Source organism: Rhinopithecus roxellana, chromosome 11, assembly GCF_007565055.1.
Source record: "Rhinopithecus roxellana isolate Shanxi Qingling chromosome 11, ASM756505v1, whole genome shotgun sequence".
Classification (NCBI taxonomy): domain Eukaryota; kingdom Metazoa; phylum Chordata; class Mammalia; order Primates; family Cercopithecidae; genus Rhinopithecus; species Rhinopithecus roxellana.
In genome coordinates, this window is record NC_044559.1 from 56,391,468 (window position 1) to 56,415,006 (window position 23,539).

Genomic DNA, 23,539 nt, shown 5'->3' on the forward strand with positions numbered 1-23,539 from the left:
CTGACAGGCCAGGCAGAGTGACTCACACCTATAATCCCAGTGCCTTGGGAGGCCAAGGCAGGCGGGTCACCTGAGGTCAGGAGTTACAGACCAACCCAGCCAACATGATGAAACCCTGTCTCTACAAAAAGCACAAAAATTAGCGAGGCATGGTGGCATGCGCCTGTAGTCCCAGCTCCTCCTTCTCCTGTAGTCCCAGGAGAATCACTTGAACCTGGGAGGCGGAGGTTGCAGTGAGCTGAGATCACACCACCGCACTCCAGCCTGGGCAACAGAGCGAGATTCCATCTCAAAAATAAAACAAAATTTATCTGACAAAACATAAACAAGTCATAAAAAAGAGGTAGACCATGAGTTCAAAGAAAACTACACCAAAAACAAATAATAATAATATTTTGTGAACTCAGGAAGGAAAGATCACTCTCACTTGGAAAGGTCAGTTTATGGAGAGGTTTTAGCAGAGTAGGCTCTTAACAAATGAGTAGACCAGAGGGACAGGGCACAAGAGGAGGACCCTGAGCAGGCAGAAGGGTGTGAGCAGCAGGGAAGAGAGGCAGAGGTGATTCAGAACGCTGTGAACACAAAGATAAAAATGAAAGGGTAAAAACATCATCTCAAAAAGACACACTTTTATTTTTATTTCCTCCTGAAAGCCCACTGAAACCACAATACACATGTGGGGATTTTGTTGTTATTTGTTTTTTCCAAGCATAATCCCACAAAAACAAAGAGAACAGAGGGAATGAGGGAAACAGTTTTTGGAAGCTGAGAAGCAGATGGCCCAGAGACAACACATTTTGCAGAACTAAGAAATGGAACCCCAAGGTAACTGTGGGGAAAGCCAGGAAGCAGCAAGACTCCCCCCACAGAGCGGCTAAGAGGCTCTGGAATGGGGAGAACCAAGAAAGTCAGAACACAGGAACAGAGATGGGAAAAGGCAGACACGGTACTTTATGCCTGTACTCCCAGCACTTTGGGAGGCAGGGGCAGGAGGATCACTCAAGCCCAGGAGTTCCAGACCAGTCTAGGGAACATAGTGAGGCCCCATCTCTACAAAAAGCTGGAAAAATCACCGAGGTGTGGTGGTGTGTGCCTGTGCCTACAGTCCAGCTACTTGGGAGGCTAAGGTGGAGGATCTCTTGAGCCCAGGGGTTCGAGGCTGCAGTGTGCTTGTCTCTAAAATATAATAATAAAACAATTTTGGCTGGGTGTGGTGGCTCATGCCTGTAATCCTAGCACTTTGGGAGACCAAGGTGGGTGGATCACTTGAGGTCAAGAGTTTGAAACCAGCCTGGCCAACATGGTGAAACCCTGTCTCTACTAAAAATACAAAAAAATTAGCCAGGCATGGTGGCGGGTGCCTGTAATCTCAGTTACTCAGGAGGCTGAGGCAGGAGAATCGCTTGAACCCAGGAGGTGGAGGATGCAGTGAGCCGAGATCGTGCCACTGCACTCCAACCTGGGCAACAGAGCAACACTCCATCTCAAAATAACAATAATAATAGTAATAATAATAAAATTTCAATATTAAAAAAAAGAGCCAGGCATGATAGTACATACCTGTAGTTCCAGCCACCTAGGAGGCTGAGGTGGGAGGATCACCTGACCCTGGGGAATTTGAGGATGCAGTGAGCCATGATTGCGTCAATGCATTCCAGCTGGGCACAGTAAGACCGTGTCTCAGAAAAAATAATAACAACAAATTAAAATAATAATAAATTTAAAAGATGGGAGGAAAAATAACAAAATTGTCTGAAAGTCTGTAGTAATTAAAGCCCTAGCTTCCCAGTGCTTCCAGAGAGCACAGTGACTGCCCCTCCCAGCCCCTGGCAGTTCACTGCAGCCTCAGATAGCAGGTCTGGACTGAGAAACTAGAGGAGGAACAACTGTAGAGGTGCCTTGTTGAAAATGAGAAGAGCCAAGTGAATATTTATGTACTGATTGTAAAAAAATCCAGCCCTCTGCTTCCACTTGCTCTCAGAATGCCAGCCAGGGCTTATTCCTGCCAGGCTAAAGGTGGGAAGATCTTTCCCTGGGCCTCTGTCCATCTAAAGAGAAAAGGCAGGGGGGGGAATCTGGCCCAGTCCAGGGACCCCCCCCCCCTCCCCAGTGAAGCTCACTCACAGTGTATGCCCTTGCCTGAACTCAGTGCTCTCAAGTTACCATTAGTGCCTTAAGTCAGAGCCAACCATGGAGAGACAGACTTTTAAGAACATCCCAAGGATGGAAGAGAGAGAACAAAACAAATAGTAAACACAACTTGAAAGAACCAGAGACTGTATAAAAAGATGCTATTAAAAATCCATCACTGATATTTTAAGAGAGGTCAGATGATGGTACATCCAGGTTGCAGAGGAAGATGAGAAGGGAGGAAAGCAAGAAAGGAAGAAACGTGCTGAGGGATAATTTTTTTTTTTTAAAGTATTTTGGAATTAAAATACGAAAAACAGGCCAGGCACAGTGGTTCATCCCTGTACTCCCAGTGCTTTGGAGGCCAAGGCATGTGAACTGCTTGAGGCCAGGAGTTCAAGGCCAGTCCAGGCAACACAGCAAGATCCCATCCATACAAAAATAAAATAAAATAAAAAAATAAAAATAAGCCAGGTGTGGTAGCATGCGCCTACAGTCCCAGCTACTCAGGAGGCTGAGGCAGAAAGATTGCTTGAGCCCAGGAGTTCAAGGCTATGGCGAGCTATGACTGGGCCACTGCACTCTAGCCTGTGTGACAGACACTCTGTCTAAAAAACTAAACAAATAAAATACTAAAAATGAAGAGCTCAACAGGAAAACTAAGAGAAGTTGAAAATATCTCCCCTAGGAAGTTGGGGAAAAAAGAAGAAGATTAAAAAGGCTAATAAAATTAGACCTGTCAAGTCAGTCGAGCAACTGAGTAACAGGAGTCCTAGAAAAAGAGAATTGGGAAAACAGAGAAATAACCAAAAACAATTTCAAGTTAATTCCCCAAAATGACATATGTTTCCACATTAAAAAGTTCCATAGAGACCCCAACACAATGTATAAAAGCAGACATACACCAAGGCATATCAGAACACAGAAGAAAAACAGAAGACTGGTGGCAGGTAGGGAAGGAGAACGTCCAGAAAATAAAGCACAGGCCACAGTGAGGAATAAGGAGTCACAGCAATACTGGGATCTAGACAATCATCTACCAGTGACTTCAAATTTCCTACAAGAAATAGTTCCCTATCCTAGAATTCTGTTTCTTGCCCCAATACCAGTCAAGTACGAAGGTAGAAAAAAGACAATTTTTAGAAATGCAACGTTTCCAAAAACATTACCCCCTTTGTAACTGGAAGGTGTGTTCCAACAAAATAAGGCAATAAACCATGAATGAGAAAGACATAGCATATGAAAACGGGAGACGTAACACAGAAGACAGCTCCCGGGACGATGGTGAAGGTGGAGTGAAGGTGGATCCCAGATTCCAGGACGTCAGCTGCAAACCTGGAACAGAGTGACCAGTCCAGACACCCCAAATGTGGCCTCTTCAAGATAGCAGTGAAAGAGTACCCAGTGCAACTAAACACAGCAAGACACAATTTTAACAACTGGCTAAAGCTGAGGCTCATTAGTTATAAATATACAGAAGACCAACCAAAGGAAAAAACATTCTTCATTCAAGAAAAACCCAAAAGTTGTGAAGGAAAGAAAAGGTGATCAAGGTATCATGCATGGTTCAGCTATAAGCAGCTTTAATAGTAAAAATGTGAGCCTAGAATATGTAATCAAATTTGTAACAAAGCGGTCTAAAAAGTCTGTGAGAGAGAGGAGAAACACAGACACACACACACACAAAGAGACAGAGATCCTAGAAGTGGCTACCTGTGAGTGGGGACATAGCACACATAGGGTAGTGAAATAGGGTTAAACCTTCCATTTTAACTCAACAAATGATGACAAACCACAAGAAAAAAGAAAGAGATAAGCAATTTACATAAAAATATAAAAGTAAACATCAAAAGAACCAGCAGCAAGAGTTGGAAAAGGCAACCTCTCCCATAGAAGGCTCTGCTCTTTTTCATAACAGTCCTAATAGTGCTATCTCATCATGTGCACATATGTCACGTTGAGAAACAAAAAGATGAAAGAGAAACAAGTTTGAAAAGTCCTTTAAATAATAACCATGGCACACAGTACAGTTTAGCATCCACCAACCAGATTAGCCACATGATAGTTACGTTACCAAGACAAATAAAGTCTTAGTGGTGATATAACAAACAGAAAACATTTCATTTTTTTGTTTTGTTTTTTAAAATGTCCCTCAGACTTCAAAAACACTTCATTTTAAAAAGTCAACAAAAGAGTGCAATCAGAACTATGCTTCTCTCTAGATTCTCTGGGCAAGTAACTCCAATTTACTTAAGCCAAAAACAAACATTTTTAGAATACATTCTGAAGCTCTGTTCTTTTTAAAAAAAAAAAAAAAAAAAAAAAGAATCATTAGCACTTCAAGACAGATATCACACATGCAATTCTGACTTTTCCTCATGTAATCAGCTTCACTTTTTAAAATGCTGATTGGCCAGGTGCAGTAGCTCACGCCTATAATCCCAGCACTTTGAGAGGCGGAGGCAGGAGGACTGCTTGAGCCCAGGAGTTCGAGACCAGCCTGGCCAAGGTAGGGGGACTCCATCTCTACAAATAAGTTTTTTCTAGTTGTTAAATTTGGTTTTTTAATTAACTGGGCATGGTGCTGTGTGCCTGTAGTTCCAGTTACTGGGGAGGCTAAAGCAAGAGGATCACTTGAGCCCAGGAAGTAGAGGATACAGTGAGCTATGATCGCACCACTGCACTCCAGCCTGGGCAACCCTGTCTCGGGGGGGGGGGGAAAAAGCCAATCTTTCCCTATAAACTGAAACATAGGACCCATTTGCAATCTTGTTATAGAAACACTGCTAAACATTATACAAATGTTTTTGTTGCCTTCTCAATACAGGGAGAAGACACAGTCAGATGTCATAGCTGATGTTCAACAACAAAATAATGATCTGTATCACCACAAGGGAGGGACTAATAGCTCATGCTAAGTACACTGCTCAGCCCCCATTCTCCACTCCAAACCACACCCAATACCAATGCCAAAGCCTCAGCACCACAACACAAGACAGCAAACCACAAACCTGCTGCCTCCCTTGACAGGTGGGGACAGCTTCATTTATCGCATCAATCAAAAGTGAAAATGGATGCATGAAACCAGGTGAAGTCCAACCTCAAGGAAATAACTTTCTGGCATTTAGTTTTATTAGAACTAGCACATAATCTCTCACAGGGTTACACATTATCCAATAATATGGGAAATCAGCCCATCGGTGACCTCCGAGCTCTGAAGTGACTTTCGTGCCAACACAGTGTCATGGAAATTCCCTCAACTCCTCCACCATTCTACAGAAACAGAGGGAATGGCCTCAGACTACAGCGCTGGCACAGGACAGAGCCAAGGCAAGAATGAGACAGCAGTAACCACCAGTTAGATCTGCACTGTGTTTTACAACTTTAAAAAATGCATTCATGTGCATTATCTCATGTGGAAAGAAGGCTTATAATTCCTATTTTCAGATGAGAGAACTGAGACTCAGAGAGCATAAATTGCCAGCAACAGGTCACAATTCATAAATGCTGTCAGCCAGGACTCCAGCCCAGGTCTGCTGATTCATTCCCAAGTCCTTTCTCAGACTAACACTGACAGTTTCCAATCTGAAGCATCAGGGTTGCCTGTCTTCTTTCCATAGCCCCTCCTCCCAGCCTCTTCTTTGACAGCTTCATGTGATAATATAGTACATAAACAGAAGGTCCAGGCCAGGCATGGTGGCCCACACCTGTAACCCCAGCACTCTGGGAGGCCATGGCAGATTGCTTGAGTTCAGGAGCCCTAGACCAGCCTGGGCAATATGGCAAGCCCCTGTCTCTACAAAATACAAAAATCAAAACAAAACAAAAAAACTTAGCTGGGCGTGGTGGCAGGCACCAGTAGTCCCAGCTACTCAGGAGGCTGAGACATGAGGATCACTTGAGCCTGGGAGGTTGAGGCTGCTGTGAGTCATGATTGTACCACTGCACTCCAGCTGGGGTAACAAAGCGAGACCTTGTACCAAAAATTAATTAAAATTAATTAATTAAAATTAAAAGATGAGGTCTAGAAAAGGTTTATTTTGATAAAAAGGACCAGGTGTTGTGGCTCATGCCTCTAATCCCAGCACTTTGGGAGGACGGGGCAGGAGGATCATTTGAGCCCAGAACTTAGAGACCAGCCTGAGCAACACAGTGAGATACTGTCTCCACAAAAAATTAGGGTTGGGCGCAGTGGCTCACACCTGTAATCCCAGCACTTTGGGAGGCCGAGGTGGGCAGATCACTTGAGGTCAGGAGTTTGAGACCAGCCTGGCCAACATGATGAAACCCCATCTATACTAAAAATACAAAAATTAGCCAGCTGTAGTGGTGTGCACCTGTGGTCCGAGCCACTTGGGAGGCTGAGGTGGGATGATTGTTTCAGCTCAGGAAGTCAAGGCTGCAGTAAGCAGTGACAGTAAGCAGTGATCGCGCCACTGCACTCCAGGCTGGGTGACAGAGTGAGATCCTGTCTCAAAAAAACAAAATAAAATAAAATAAGATTTAAAAAAGGTGTGGGCTGTTAAAACCAAGTCTGAAAAGCCACTCCGTTAAAAATTCTATTACATGCTCTAATCACATCATGATTTAAAGTGGTGGTTCTCCAAGTGGGAGTCCAGGCCAGCATCACCTGATAATACGCTGGAAATTCCAATCCCAAGCTGGATACACCATCAAAAAAAAAGTCTCTGGAGGCAGGACCCAGCCATCTATTAATACATTTCAACTAGCCCTTCAGGTGTTTCTGATGCACACTGAAGTTTGAGAAACGGTGATTCAGAATAAGGGGCGAGAAGAGATCAGAGAGGAAGCTGAAACACCTTGTGCCTCTTCCATACACTACGTTTTGGACCATCAACTCGTGGGTTTAGCGCTTCTACCCAAATTTTTGAAATCAAATAGATGTGAGCTATGACATCTTTAAAATGGTTACCACGAACACGCATACATATTTGTCTCCTATAAGCATAGAGATTATCTCAGTTTTCACTGTCAGAGTCTCTTTCTCAGTGTTATTTCAACTCCAAGCTCTGTGCAGAGGATTGCTAAAGCCACGTATTTAGACCAGAACCCTCCCAGCACTCCCACTTCAAACATCCACCTCTCACTGCACCTCACCCTGGGAACAGTCTGAATCCTCCAAGGAGCCTGTTTTAAAAGCCTGCCAGGAAATTTTTACGCAACAAACAAAAGAATATCCATTTGGGAATTACTTATGACTGGACAATGTTTTTATGGAGTCCTACTTTACTTCAAATAGATTAAGCTTATATTCCTTATCTTCCCTGTAACATCAACTTTCTTGCCTTCTTCATTCCTACTGATAGCAGCATCCTCCTGATTTAACCTAATCAAAACATAACCTAACTTCTTCTTTACAGGAAATACAGGGGATAGAGAACCAAAGTAAATGATACCATAAGGAAACAATCAGACAAATCTAGAATGTGCGCTTTTTTGTTTTGTTAGTCTTTACAACGCAATTGCACTGATCTTTAAAGGAAAAAAAGGTCCACTTCATCTGATATCTAAGTGTAATGTATGATCCCAGAGTGGATACTGCATCTGGAAAGAAAAAGTACTATGAAAAAGGAAATGACGACTGAAGAAATTTGTCAAATTAAGTTAGGTAACAGAATCATACATTGATAAGTTTTCAGAATGTGATCATTGTACTATAGTTATAAAGAATGGTCATGTTTTGAGGAAATGTATGCTTAAGTAATAAGAGTGAGAAGTGTTATCTGCAATTTAGTCTCAAATGGTTCAGCATAAAAAAAATGCATACTATTACTAATGTGTATCTGTGTGTTTATAGAGATAGAACAACAATGTAGCAAATGTAAACAATCGGTGAATCTAGGTAAAGTATCAGTGATGCATTTCACTAAAGTGTACATTAGAAATGTTTCAAGAGAAAATGTTAAAAATAGGTCATTAAAAAAATAACCTGGGGACTTTTCTAGACCAAAAAGATTAAGGAGGAATACCCAAATTCAAGGTGTGAGTCGTGTTTGGGTCCTTGCTGGGGTTAAAAAGGAAGTCACTGTAGAAGACATCTTGGGAACAATGAGGGAAATTTTAATATGGGCTCAATATGAGACAATATTAGGAAATGATTCTTAATTGTCCAAGTGATAATAGCTTTGTGGATATTTAAGGAAAAACCCTCATTCTAAGGAGTTGTGTTCTGAAGTATTCAAAGATAGAGAGCCATGTCTGCAAATAGCGCAAAAATATATATATATACACACACGTACACATATACGTACATGTACACATGTACATATACATATACACATACAGGTGAGAACCCCTTAACCCAAATGTTTGGGACCAGAAGAATTTTGGATTTCCAATTTTTTCAGATTTTGGGAAATGAGATTTCTCGAAGATGGGACCCAAAATTAAACAAAAAAGTCATTTATGTTTCAAATATGCCTTATACACATAAACCGAAGGTAATTTTGTACAACATTTTAAATAATTTTTTACACGAAACCAAGTTTGTATTAAGTCCAGGTTTGTGTTAAGTACTTATGTGTGTAATTTTCCACTTGTGGTATCATGTCAGGGCTCAAAAAGTTCCAATTTGGGAGCATTTCAGATTTTTGGATGACAGATGCTCCACCTGTACACACACACACAGGAATAAATATGTATTATTAGGAGTGCGAACAGGAAAATGCAAATCATCTCAAGTATTTTAAAGAGAGGGAAGTTAATACAGGGAACTGGTACAAAGATTTGTAAGAAGAGTCGTGACTCTAAACCAGGATGGCGGTGGAGGTGGGGGCCACCCACAGGTTAGCAGTAGCAGGAGGCTATGACTACCCCTGAGCTGAGGGGATAAGGGGAGGTAGCACCAGAGACCAGGGCTGCAGTGCCTCAGCAGAAGTGGGAGCCATGGAGGACTCAGGGGCAGGAGCTGGAATGTGGGGAGAGGCTTGCTGCAGAGACAGCCCAAAACAGAGAGGGAGCAGAGACCTACTTTGGGGCTATCTCATCACGGGGCCTCCTATCTCCCACCAAACCACCCACTGGCCAAACCCAATCAGAGGTCAACTGACACAGCTGTGCTTTGTATGATTCTCTCAGCTACTATTTGAGTTTTTCATAACAAATTGGGAAACCAGATTAATTTTAAACAAATTTAATGACTCAGGGTTCATGAGAATACAGGAAGCCAGCATTCTCACATACTGCTCCTGAGTATTTTGCACACATTTTTGGAGAGGCGGGGGGAGAGAGGTAGAATTTGGTACCATGCATCAAAATGCTTAAAACAAAATATACCCATTGATCTAGAAATTTAAAATGTGGAGAAAGATATATGGTCAAGATGCATATATTAAATGGGATATTTTAATATATAACAATAGAGAATGGGAAACTAGCTATACATGCAAAAATAGGAAACAGGTTGAACACATCCAATCAATGAAACACAACAGAGCAATTCACAACGTTGTTCACAAACTGTTACACAAGACGTTGTTTCATCCCTAGTTTGGAGAATGTACTATCTATAGCCATAGACAAAAGAACTGCTATATACAACTGGCAGTGCTTGTCTATATTTCCTGGCATTCCATAATAAATATATATGTGTGGTTTTAAATTTTTATCCTCTTAAATAACTAGTGAATACATTTCTTTCTGTCCCATCCCCCCTCCTCTCCTGTTCCCAATAAAATAATGACTATCCAATTCGCTTCTAGACCCCATCTCTTCAATCCTGTCTGACATCTTGCTACATTTATCTTCGCAAAATATTTCTTTTATCACGTCACTGTCCTGTAATATGAGTTATTTCCAATGACTCACTACTTTCTAAAAGTCAAAATCCGGTGTCCTTGGCCAAGCTCTCAAAGCTCATCCCAAGCCGGTTTGTGACCAGACTCAGCGTTGCCTCACCATATTTGGATGTTCAATTGTTGTGTTCACTGATAAACCCCAAGCACCCAAAACAGTGTCTGAGACAGAGAAGATGCTCAAGAAATACTGGTCGAGTGAAGAGACTCTTACGTTTTTGTTTATTCTCTTCCACATATCTGGAAAGCTTTCATCCCCAGAGTTCCAACTACCCAAATTGTATATCTTCCCAAATCCAGTTTAAAAACCATCCCCTTGGCAGGACACAGTGGCTGGCACCCATAACCTCAGCACTCCAGGAAACCAAGGCAGGAGGATCACTCGATGCCAGGAATTCAAGACCAGCCTGGTCAACATAGCAAGACTCCATCTCCACAAAACAAATTAAAAATTAGCCAGGTGTCAGGGTGCACACCTGTAGTCCCAGGTATTCTGGAGACTGAGGCAGGAGGATCACTTGAGCCCAAAAATTCAAGGCAAAAGATGAACTAAGATTGCATCGCCACACTCCAGCCTGGGTAATAGACCCAAACCCCATGTCTAAAAAAAGAAAAAACAAAAACTCCCCCTCTATGAAATGTGCTCCAACTCTAAAGTATTTACCTAAGCCAGGTGCACCTATAATCCCAGCACTTTGGGAGGCCGAGACAGGTGTATCACTTGAGGTCAGGAGTTTGATACCAGCCTGGCTAACATGGTGAAACCCCATCTCTACTAAAAATACAAAAAACTAGCTGGGCTTGGTGGTGGGCATCTGTAATCCCAGCTACTCCGGAGGTTGAGGCAGAAGAATCACTTGAACCCAGGAGATGAAGGCTGCAGTGAGCTGAGACGGTGCCACTGCACTCCAGCCTGGGCACAGGGCGAGGTTGGCTCAAAATAAATAAATATTTACCTAGAACACATTTGTCACTTAATAGCTTATTTCCTGTATATGCATGGTACTTTGTTTATCTCTAGATAAGGTCTCCAAAGGCAGGGGCCATCTTCAGCTTTTTTTAGCATAAAACAAAGAACAAAGCACTGTGTTGCATAACTAGTGTGTCCTAGAAAAAAATAAAAATAATACCCCTATTGGGTATAGAAGACCTTACACAAGAGTTTCTAGGATAATGTAATCAACAAACACAGGCCTGTGCTCTCCTAGCTGCCAAAAGAAATGCGTGGACATGCCAGGCCATGTCAGGATCATCGCCCCCATTCACCCTTTATCCTGTCCCTCAGAGCTGGCTCAAGAAATGCTGTGCGATTATTCTAGTTTACATTCCAGGGAACATTTCAGATGCGGGGAAAGAAGACATCCAGATACTCTTCTTCCCTTGCAATGAAAATGAACCCAAACTGCAATATGAATACCTTCATCCTCACCTGCAGAGGTGGGTCCCCAGCGTGACTGCCAGGAATCTTGGGTAGAAGAAGTGAGTTTAAGCCCCGATAAATACTTCACTCATACCCCAGAAAAAAGAGGGCAAGCCAAAACTCACCTTGGCCAACCCAGTTCTCCCCACTCTAGTCCTGATGGATCTAAGAGTGTGGAAGGGTATGAACAGTGAGTAGTATTGTTACCTGATGAACTGGTAGACAGAAAACAGAAGGCTTTACTGAGGGCAGGTAGTGAATATGGAATAATCCAAGCCTAAGTCCCTAAACCACAGTGTGGACCTACAGGATATTCTGCTCCAGAACTCAAATCTGTATCTGCAAGCTTCACAACCATCAGCACCATGAAAGCAGGCACCTGGTGCTGCACCCACCTCCTAATCCATTCCGTTCCTTCACCCTCATTGTGATTACAGAGCACTTCTGACATGATGCCTGCTTTCCCGTGTGACAATCCTGCAAGATCAATGTTTTCAGCTGTATTTTGTAGAAGAAGAGACTAAGGAATAGGACACTTGACTTGCCTGAGATCAACACCACATAATGTCGCAGTCGAGCACAGCCTTAGGCTCAGACGCTGACCTGGAAATCCACATTTTCCCTTTAGGACACACTGACTCTTCCAAGAAGTTTGCCAGGGGGGCCGGGCGCGGTGGCTCAAGCCTGTAATCCCAGCACTTTGGGAGGCCGAGACGGGTGGATCACGAGGTCAGGAGATCGAGACCATCCTGGCTAACACCGTGAAACCCCGTCTCTACTAAAAAAAAAAATACAAAAAAAAAAAAAAAATAAGTTTGCCAGGGGACACATTAGGAGGGAAGAGACTGTCGCAACACCCACGATAAAAGACCTTTTTCAAGGGGGTACACATGAACATAAAGATGGCAACAATAAACACTGGGGACTACAAGAAGGAGAAGGGAGGCTGGGGAAACGGTTGAAAAGCTATTGGGTACTATGCTCACTACCTGGGTGATGGAATCAGTCGCACCTCAAACCTCAGCATCAAGCAATACGTATACCCATTAACAAACCTGCACAAGTATCCCTGAATCTAAAATAAAAGCTGAGGCCGGGTGCAGTGGCTCATGCCTGTAATCACAGCACTCTGAGAGGCCAAGGCAGGCAGATTGCTTTAAGTCAGGATTTCAAGACCAGCCTGGCCAACATCGTGAAACACCGTCTATCAAAATACAAAAAAAAAAAAAGTAACCAGGCGTGGTGACAGGCACCTGTAATCCCAACTACTCGGGAGGCTAAGTGCAGGAGAATCACTTGAACCCAGGAGGCGGAGGTTGTGGTGAGCTGAGATTGCACCACTGCACTCCAGCCTGGGCAAGAGTGAGACTCCGTCTCAAAAATAAATTAATTAATTAAAAGTAAAAATTATTTTTAAAAATAAAATAAATTTTAAAATAAAAACCTTTTCTTCTTAGAACAGAAAAAGAACGGAATAGTGAAAGCTGTATCATCCACCAGGTAATATGCTAGACTAATTTCACTATGAAGAAGTCACGCTTTGCACCACATTGCCTATCACAGATAAACAATCTAAGACACACTCCATTCCATGCTCCAGGCAGTGCTAGATTCAAGGTGCAGAAAAAACAACCAGGCCAAGTGTGGTGGCTCACACCTGTAATCCCAGAACACTTTGGGAGGCCAAGGAGGGCAGGTTGCTTGAGGCCAGGAGTTCAAAACCAGCCTGGGCAACAAAGCAAAATCCCATCTCTCCAAAAATTTTAAAAATAAAAGTAGTCAGGCGTGGTGTTCTGCACCTATAGTCCCAGCTGCTCGGAAGGCTGAGGCGGGAGGATCGCTTGAGCCCAGGAAGTCAAGGCTGCAGTAAGCTATTATCACGTCACTGCACTCCAGCCTGGGTGACAAGAGAGACCCTGTCTCAAAAAAGGAAAAGAAAAAAGAAACAAAAACAACCCGGAAACATAAAATAGGGTCACAGACATCTCCAGGCAGAGATCTGCCCTGAGGCCTCTGAGGCCCAGTAACTATTGTATTGGGTGATCTTTTTAAAAATTAACTAAAATGTTGAATATTTCTCTCCTATTTATAAAAGAAATAATCCAAAACAACCAACCTGGGAGAACTTTAAGGTTACTCATCCAGCCTAAGAGAAGAAAGACCTACCCTCTCCTGTTTACTTCTCCCTAGCAAACAAGAGATGTTGACTCAGAGCAAAAGGAATTTTTCTGACCTGGAAAGAAAACCCTCACTGAAACATGATAAATTCGAAATGGCTCTGAATCCTAAAACCAACAAACAAAAACCTGACCCCGAAGTAGCTCCCCACTTCCCTGTCACATTACTTAATCCAAAAATGACCTGATTTTTCATAAAGAAAGGCTCCCAAATGACTTCAACATACAAGATTAATTCCTCACACCTGGCTATATGAAACCCAACTGCGTTGGAAGAAATATTCCTACATGAATATAACAGAGTAGACCATTATTAGGAAAAATGAACCCACGAAGCCTTGCACCTACCTCCGATTTCCTCTTTGGAGCTACGGACAAACAGTTATCCAACTGCACCTCGTGGCATCTGTACTTAAATCCAGCACACCCCACACTGTGTGGGGTCCAAGTTAAAGTGCCACAGCACCCCAACATCCTAAGTGTGGCCCCAAGGGGTGGACGCCAGACCACGGCACAGCTTAGATCACAGCCACTTGTGAGGACGGAAGGGCCTGTTCCCAATGTCTCCTCAGGATTGCTGATGTCTGAGGTGGGGTTCCTGTCTCCTTATAGGATACTCCTACTCTTAGCCAAGGGAGGGATCTATGATGGTATCTTCAAAAGATTTCCATAAGATCACAGGGTGCTCCTGAGTCTCACTACCACAGACATCTTTGTAAGCAAAGAACACACATCAACTGTTTTCTTTTTTTTTTTTTTTTTTTTTGAGATAGAGTCTCACTCTGTCGCCCAGGCTGGAGTGCAGTGGTGCATTCCTGGCTCACTGCAACCTCCGCCTCCCAGGTTCAAGTGATTCTCCTGTCTCAGCCTCCTGGATAGCTGGGACTATAAGCACGCGCCACCATGGCCAGCTAATTTTGTATTTTTTGTAGAGACGGTGTTTCACCATGCTGGCCAGGATGGTTTCGATCTCTTGACTTCATGATACACCTGCCTTGGCCTCCTAAAGTGCTGGGATCACAGGCATAAGCCACCATGCCCAGCCTTTTTTTTTTAAGAGACAGGGTCTCACTCTGTCGCCCAGGCTGGAGCACAGTGGTGCTATGATAGCTCACTGCAGCCTCAAACTCCTGGCCTCAAGCAATCCACCTGCCTCAGCCTTCCAAGTAGCTGAGACTACAGGTACACGCCACCATGCCCAGCACATTTTTTAATTTGTTGTAGAAACGAGGTCTTACTGTATTGCCCAGACTGGTCTCCAACTCCTGGGCTCAAGTGATCCTCCTGCCTCAGCCTTCCAAAGTGCTGAGGACTGTACCCGGCCCTATGCATCAACTTTGAGGAAAGAACATGAGCACAGACTGAGCCATACACACAGGGGACGTAAATGTACCTTCATATATGACAAGATACAAGCCATGAAGTCCACGGAATCTCCCTGTTGCTCAAACCTGTTATCTGCTTGTCTGTACCTCCTAGAAAGCCATCCCTATCTCTTCCCTTGTGGAAATCTTACCCACATTTCAGTTCCTGGCTGAAATGTATCTCTGCAAGACAACCATCTTCAATCCTACTTTTATCTTATGCCCAGTCCCCCCAAAGCACTTAAAATGATGTCTTTAAGATGTGCGTGTTTTACGGTTTATCACCATGGTTAGTCCCACAGGCCACAGTATTCATTCATTCCGCAAATATTCACAAAGCATCTACCACGTGGCAGGCACGGAACTAGATGCAGGGTCATCACAATGAATGGGCCCCACCCTCCTAGAATCTGTGTTCTAGCATATGAAGCAACTAGAGCACCCTCTTAAACACAGCCCCCACACCACAAAACATTCAGCTGAAGTCTGTTACTGGTTATCTCAAGCCAAAGATCAATTTGTATTCCCTTGCTAACCTATTTTGTTTCCAAATCTATTGGCACTTAGATTTTTCTGAAAGGCCCTAATATTATGACTCAAGACTTTATCTAGGCCATCTGGTCAGTTTCAAATACAGGCATCCATTTAAAATAGGAGAATTTTAAAGTACGGGCTCCAAGACACCTTATAAAATACACATAAAGGACATTTTATAAATTAATTCCATAAAATTCACAATTCCTTACATACATGATTAGTTATCTGTTCCTATAAAGTATTCCCTTAGGAGACCTTTGAAATGTAATGTCTGTGCCTTCAGTTTATTTATTTTAAGAAATTATGGTACACGGTGTCTCAGCAAAAGGAAGTTTAACACAACGCATTAAAACAGAATACATCAAGCACAAATACAACTAGTCTGCACTGGTAATATTCCATAGGATACTTTAAAGTTTCTGATAAAACCCTGCATGGAAGCATGGAAACAAATTAGCTGTATGGGAACTCAGGCAAAACATAATTATACAACTAGTAATTAAAGTGTGAAATGGACTACCTCAAACAACAATAAAACTTGTAACTATAAACTTATCAGATGGGAGGAGGGGACAAAGGAGCAAAGTAGGCTGTGAAGCTTGAAAGCAAGCCTGTCCAACCTGCGGCCCCATGGGGCCCAGGATGGCTTTTTTTTTTTGAGATGGAGTTTCGCTCTTGTTGCCCAGGCTGGAGTGCAATGGCCCAATCTCGGCTCACCACAACCTCTGCCTCTCGGGTTCAAGCAATTCTCCTGCCTTAGCCTCCTAAATAGCTGGGATTACAGGCATGCGCCACCACTCCTGGCTAATTTTCTATTTTTAGTAGAGACAGGGTTTCTCCATGTTGGTCAGGCTGGCCTGGAACTCCCAACCTCAGGTGATCCACCCGCCTTGGCCTCCCAAAGTGCTGAAATTACAGACATGAGCCACTGCGCCTGGCCTCAGGATGGCTTTGAATATGGCCCAACACACATTCATAAACTTTCTCAAAATAATATCGGATTTTTTTTTTTTTTTGGTGCAATTTTTGTTTTAGATGATCAGATACTGTTAGTGTATTTTATGTGTGGTCCAAGACAACACTTCTTCCAATGTGGCCCAGGGATGCCAAAAGATTGGACGCCACTACTTTAAAGACATACAGATAGATTGTGCACAGCAAGAGACCTGGGCCTTGATGACAAAGGCATCTAGTGAGTGCAAGTCTTACCTATCAGTAGCCACAAAACGGACAATACAATGACTCTGTGGTTAAGTGGCCTGAAAGTACACAAGTCATTTCCTCTTTGTGGGCACCCAAGTCCTTCTGTATAGAAATGAGGGAGTTGCCAGTTCGATCAGTAGCGGGAGCGGAGAGCGGACCCCAGAGAGCCCTGAGCAGCCCCACCGCCGCCGCCGGCCTACTTACCGTCACACCCCGGGAAGAGCCGCAGCTGCCGCAGCCGGCCCCATTCACCATCACCGCAACCATGAGCAGCGAGGCCGAGACCCAGCAGCCGCCCCCGCCCTCAGCGCCGCCGACACCAAGCCCGGCAGCGGCGCAGGGAGCGGTGGCCCAGGTGGCCTTACATAGGCGGCGCCTGCCGGCGGGGACAAGAAGGTCATCGCAACGAAGGTTTTGGGAACAGTAAAATGGTTCAACGTGAGGAACGGATATGGTTTCATCAACAGGAATGACACCAAGGAAGATGTATTTGTACACCAGACTGCCATAAAGAAGAATAACCCCAGGAAGTACCTTCGCAGTGTAGGAGATGGAGAGACTGTGGAGTTTGATGTTGTTGAAGGAGAAAAGGGTGCGGAGGCAGCAAATGTTACAGGTCCTGGTGGTGTTCCAGTTCAAGGCAGTAAATATGCAGCAGACCGTAACCATTATAGACGCTATCCACGTCTTAGGGGTCCTCCACGCAATTACCAGCAAAATTACCAGAATAGTGAGAGTGGGGAAAAGAAGGAGGGATCGGAGAGTGCTCCCGAAGGCCAGGCCCAACAACGCAGGCCCTACCGCAGGCGAAGGTTCCCACCTTACTACATGCGGAGACCCTATGGGCGACAACCACAGTATTCCAACCCTCCTGTGCAGGGAGAAGTGATGGAGGGTGCTGACAACCAGGGTGCAGGAGAACAAGGTAGACCAGTGAGGCAGAATATGTATCCGGGATATAGACCACGATTCCGCAGGGGCCCTCCTCGCCAAAGACAACCTAGAGAGGACGGCAATGAAGAAGATAAAGAAAATCAAGGAGATGAGACCCAAGGTCAGCAGCCACCTCAACGTCGGTACCGCCGCAACTTCAATTACCGACGCAGTCGCCCAGAAAACCCTAAACCACAAGATGGCAAAGAGACAAAAGCAGCCGATCGGCCAGCTGAGAATTCGTCCGCTCCCGAGGCTGAGCAGGGCGGGGCTGAGTAAATGCCGGCTTACCATCTCTACCATCATCCGGTTTAGTCATCCAACAAGAAGAAATACGAAATTCCAGCAATAAGAAATGAACAAAAGATTGGAGCTGAAGACCTTAAGTGCTTGCTTTTTGCCCGTTGACCAGAAAAATAGAACTATCTGCATTATCTATGCAGCATGGGGTTTTTATTATTTTTACCTAAAGACGTCTCTTTTTGGTAATAACAAACGTGTTTTTTGAAAAAGCCTGGTTTTTCTCAATATGCCTTTAAAGGTTTTTAAATTGTTTTATATCTGGTCAAGTTGAGATTTTTAAGACCTTCATTTTTAATTTGTAATAAAAGTTTACAACTTGATTTTTTCAAAAAAGTCAACAAACTGCAAGCACCTGTTAATAAAGGTCTTAAATAATTGTGTAAAAAAAAAAAAGAAGAAAGAAAGGAGGGAGTTGGATGGTCTCTGGGGTTCCTATATCGCTCTACCAGTCTATGATGCTATATCAGAAAAAATTAAACACACTCCAGGCAGCTTTTTTTCCACAAGTAAAAATAAAACAGCCATTCCTACCAACACATAATTAAGATCTTGAAAACAACTCATAATACACAATTAAAAGTACCTAATCTCCTCTACAACATTCTGTGTTAAACATGCATTTATAAGCATGTTCCCCTGCAGTCATAGAGTTCAAAGCCCTGTAGACACCATTCACCCAGAACAGCTCTCCAAACCCTGAGAGTCTGGTGGAAGTGCTGGAAGCACCATGAGCAAGCAAGGTCATGGTCCCACGGAGATTACTGGAAAAGCCTCCTAAGAGCAAGAAAAGTCAAATATGGAGAAGAGCGTCCACGTGGCTACTACTGACTGGACACATTTTTTTTTTTTTTTTTTCAGTTGCAAGATTTAATAGAGTGAAAACAGAGCTCCCATACAAAGGAAGGGGACCCAAAGAGGGTAGCCGAATGCCTGGGTTCATATCCCGATCACTGTCCCTCCCACTGTGCTCTCAGGCAATAGATGACTGGCTATTTCTTTACCTCCTGTTTTTGTCTAATTAGCATTTTGGTGAGTGCTCTTTACTACCTGATTGGTCGGGTGTGAGCTAAGTTGCAAGCCCCATGTTTAAAGGTGGATGCGGTCACCTTCCCAGCTAGGCTTAGGGATTCTTAATCGGCCTAGGAAATCCAGTTAGTCCTGTCTCTCAGTCCCCACTCTCAAAAGGAAAACCCAAGTGTGTTGTTCGGGAGGTTGGCCGACGACCGCTCTAACTGCTTCCTGCTGAACTGGGACATAGTAGGGGTTGTGCAGTTGAGATTTCCTTGGGAGGGGTGCCTTCAATGTCATTAACATCAGAGCATGGGCTAGCAGGCAGGTGACTGGACACATTTCTATATTTACCATGCACTCTGACAGCAGGTAGGGAGAGCAGGATGGCATGTTGCACACCACCAGTGAATTAAGAACCAAACACCCAGTCTGAAAATAATTGTGTTATGGAATAACAGTGGTATAGCCAAATCTATAATAAAACCCCTGTTCTACAATACTTAAATATCAATTGCGGGGCCAAGCGCGGTGGCTTACGCCTGTAATCCCAGCACTCTGGGAGGCCAAGACAGGTGGATTGTCTGAGCTCACGAGTTTGAAATCACCCTGGGAAACAAGGTAAAGCCCCATGTCTACTAAAATACAAAAAATTAGTTGGGCATGGTGGCACACACCTGTAAATCCAGCTACTTAGGAGGCTGAGGCAGGAGAATTGCTTGAGCCCGGGAGATGGAGGTTGCAGTGAGCCAAGATGGCGCCACCACACTCCAGCCTGGGTGACAGAGTGAAACTCTGTCTCAAAAAAAAAAAAAAAAAAAAAAAAAAAAAAAAAATCAATTACGGGAGGCAATCCATAGGTATATGAAAAGGTCATTAACAATACTCAATTATGGAAATTAAGTGCCAACCAAGCAGTACAGGAATTGAGAAAAAACAGAAAACACTAAAGACAAAGAACACTTTATGAAGAAACTGTCATTTATTTTCAATCAGGAGAAATCTTAGGACAAAGGTGAGGAGGTCAAAACATGCACAGTAAGGTCGGACACGGTGGCTCACACCTGTAATCCCAGCACTGTGGGAGGCCAAGGCCAGAGGATTGCTTGAATCCAGGAGTTCGAGACCAGCTTGGGCAACAAAGTGAGACCACGTCTCCGCAAAAGGCAAAATAATCAGCGAGGCATAGTGGTGCATGCCTGTAGTCGCAGCTACCAAGAGGTGGAGGCTATAGGATTGCTTGAGCCTAGGAGACCAAGGATGCAGTGAGCTGTGATCACACCACTATACTCCAGCCTGGGCAACACGACGGACTCTATCTCAAAAATAAAAATAAATTGGCCGGGCACGGTGTCTCATGCCTGTAATCCCAGTACTTTGGGAGGCCGAGGCGGGTGGATCACCTGAGGTCAGGAGTTCGAGACCAGCCTGGCCAACATGGTTAAACCCTGTGTCTACTAAAAAATACACAAATTACCCGGGCGTGGTGGCAGGTGCCTTAATCCCAGCTACTTGGGAGGCAGAGGCAGGAGAATCATTTGAAACCAGAAGGTGGAGGTTGCAGTGAGCCAAGATTGAGCTACTGCACTCAAGCGTGGGGGACGAGTGAGACTTCTCTCAAAAAAAAAAAATAAATAAAAATTTTTAAAAATGCATGGTGTATTGGAACAACCAGGGAAAAAGCCTGGAAATAATACACTCCTTCAGAACTTGTGGTTTTGTCCTTATTCATCCTTTCTCCCCGCAAGATACTGATACGTTGAGTTGAGCCAGGCACATATAAGATCTCTGCTAGCGGTAGACTTGGGCACAGCTCTTTTTAGACCTCTGTGGAAAAAGCTAGTGCTCGAAACCTAACCTTCATGTCATCATTAATTGTGATGTTTGTTCTAAACAACCTAAAGCAACGTAATACACCACCAACAGAAACAAATGTAAATCCAGAATTAGAGGTTTCAAGAGAAAAAAGCATTTCAAAAGACCCCAAATAAATTTCAATTCTAAAATTTTAAGGATTATTTCATTTTCTTATATTCCCCCTCTACTTTATTTAAGTTAAATCCCTTCTCATTCCTCCCATCTTGTTTAATATTAATAGTTACTTACTACATTCCTGACTGCAGTGCAGCAACACTTCCTGTTTATCAAAAGACTAAAACAAATAGCAGGTCAACAAGACTAGACAAGGAAAACACAAAACTCGTTTGACAACTGGGGCCAGAAACATGTTCGTATGCGTGCGAGAAAAACCGCCACCTACCTTTTTAGTTGGAACTGTTCGACATCGTACAGCAAGCAGATTATTTCAATATCACCTTCAATCCATGCTCCTCTTGCCTTCTCCCCTCCAAAAAGACATTTAAAGCCAACCAGAGATTTGAGCAATGAATTTATGAACGTTTAAGTTCAAGATTTTCAACTTTCATATGACAGTGTAGTGATGAATATTACCAATGTGATTTGATTAACAAAATGAGCACCTCCTCATATGTGACATATGGTGCTAAAGCCCATTCTTGCTGAAAATCTAGGATGACAAACAACTCACAGGGCAAACCCCATGTGGTTAGGCGGGTGTCTGTTTTGATGCGAAGCCTCCAGTTTTGTTCCTGTCTAGGCCTGTCCCACAGCCATCTGACATTCCTGCAAAAACTTGTCTTTATTTTGGATGGACACACAAGCAACAGAATTGGCACTGAAATTTCAGCTTATGGTGCAGGGAATGTTAGGATACAATTTCCCCCTCAAGTAAATACTGAAACACTGACATGGGGGCTTATTTTGCTTTTTTACTTTTAAAAATTTGCATCCAGGCACAGTGGCTCATGCCTGTAATCCCAGTACTTTGGGAGGCCCAGGCAGGTGGATCGCCTGAGCGTCAGGCGTTCGAGACCATCCTGGTCACATGGCAAAACCCTCTCTCTATTAAAAATACAAAAAATTAGCCAGGTATGGTGGCAGGTGCCTGTAATCCCAGCTATTTGGGAGGATAACTGCTTGATTCTCTGAGGCAGGAGAATTGCTTGAACCCAGGAGGCAGAGGTTGCAGTGAGCTGAGATCACACCACTGTACTACAGCCTGGGCAACAGACCAAGCCTCTGTCTCCAAAAAAAAAAAAAAAGCCTTGGAAATAATGCCATTGTGTACTATGTCAAGAATTCTAGCCAGGTGCAGTGGCTCAGGCCTATAATCCCAGCACTTTGGGAGGCTGAGGCGGGCGGATCACCTGAGGTCGGGAGTTCGAGACCAGTCTGACCAACACGGAGAAATCTTGTCTCTACTAAAAATACAAAATTAGCCAGGCATGGTAGCGCATGCCTGTAATCTCAGCTACTTGGGACACTGAGGCAGGAGAATCACTTGAACTCGGGAGGCTGAGGTTGCGGTGAGCCCAGATCGCACCACTGCACTCCAGCCTAAGCAACAAGAGTGAAACTCTGTCTCGAAAAAAAAAAAAAAATTCTCAACCCACCTAAAATAAGACATGATAAAGACCTAAAATAAGTCATGATAAAGACATCTGCCAGATGTCTCAATTAAAAGGCCCAATGTTATGATGAAGTAAAAGAAAATACTTTTCAGGCTGATTAGAGGACACCCGGCAGAACAATGAGCTGCATTATTCCAGAAAGGCAATAGAAATATCCTGAGAATGGTGACCCATTTGTTCTAAATCTATTATCAACTATTCAAAGTAACTTTGAAAAAGCTTACCTAAAGTAATACAATACAGAGGCAGAAACTAACTCAGTTATATATAAATCTTAAGCAATGTCACACTCCTTACAAAAACCAAGGGCAACCAAAAGAAATCAATTCCAGAACTGAAGAGACTGCATTCTAAAATTAACAGAATTTTAATCTTCAAATTAAGTTATTTCCTTCCTGTACCTCCATCCTGTCTTTGAAAAGAGTCAAACAATTGTGGAGTGAACAGGGCGTAAAGTAAGCCATGTGAAAAGAAGAAAAACCACAGAGACCAATGCCACAGGAATGCTGAAGCTGCACACACAGGGTGTGCCTGGGCAGCCAGCAAGCTGAGGGCAGGGAAGGAGTCTGACCCTCTCCTCCAACCCCATCGCCAGTGAAAAGGTGGTACCCTGAGAGAGGCTCGAGAGCACTCCCCAGGAGTGCCTGGCATCCACAGTGATAAGCTGAGTGCGTGACCAGGGGGCTCAACTACTTGCAGGGTCCCCAGAGCAGCGAGACCCTGCTCTTCCACATTGCGAATCACACACAATTCCTGGACAGGCATCTCCTGGAGCTGTAAGATTCCCAGCTCTCACCAATTACAATAAAAATAAAGATTCAGTTATCTGCTGGAAGATATAACTGAAACATTAAATACCACTGCTAATCTGGGTTATGTGAAAAATATATATTTTGGGGTTACACCAATACCTTCAATTAAGCATATACTAAATTATAACATATCATCTCTAACACTAGACAAACAATGGCTTTAATACTGTCTAAACAGGCCGGCTGCAGTGGCTCACACCTGTAATCCTAGAGCTTTGGGAGGCCAAGCCAGGCTGATCGCTTGAGTCCAGGAGTTCAAGGCCAGCCTAGGCAACATGGTGAAACCCCATCTCTTAAAAAAAATAACTAAAAATACAAAAATTAGCCAGGTATGGCGCCATGCACCT

General features: G+C 43.6%; 1 protein-coding gene and 1 pseudogene across 2 annotated transcripts in view; one reads left to right on the plus strand and one right to left on the minus strand.

Annotated features, from left to right (window-relative positions):
* The window catches only part of LOC115900458 (partitioning defective 3 homolog), a 371,816-nt gene that overhangs the window by 253,510 nt on the left and 94,767 nt on the right, over nt 1-23,539 (minus strand). The window lies entirely within an intron of this gene.
* Nucleotides 16,794-18,113, plus strand: LOC104661203 (annotated as a pseudogene). Its single transcript, XR_747811.2, has one exon. The product of XR_747811.2 is annotated as a nuclease-sensitive element-binding protein 1 pseudogene (transcript).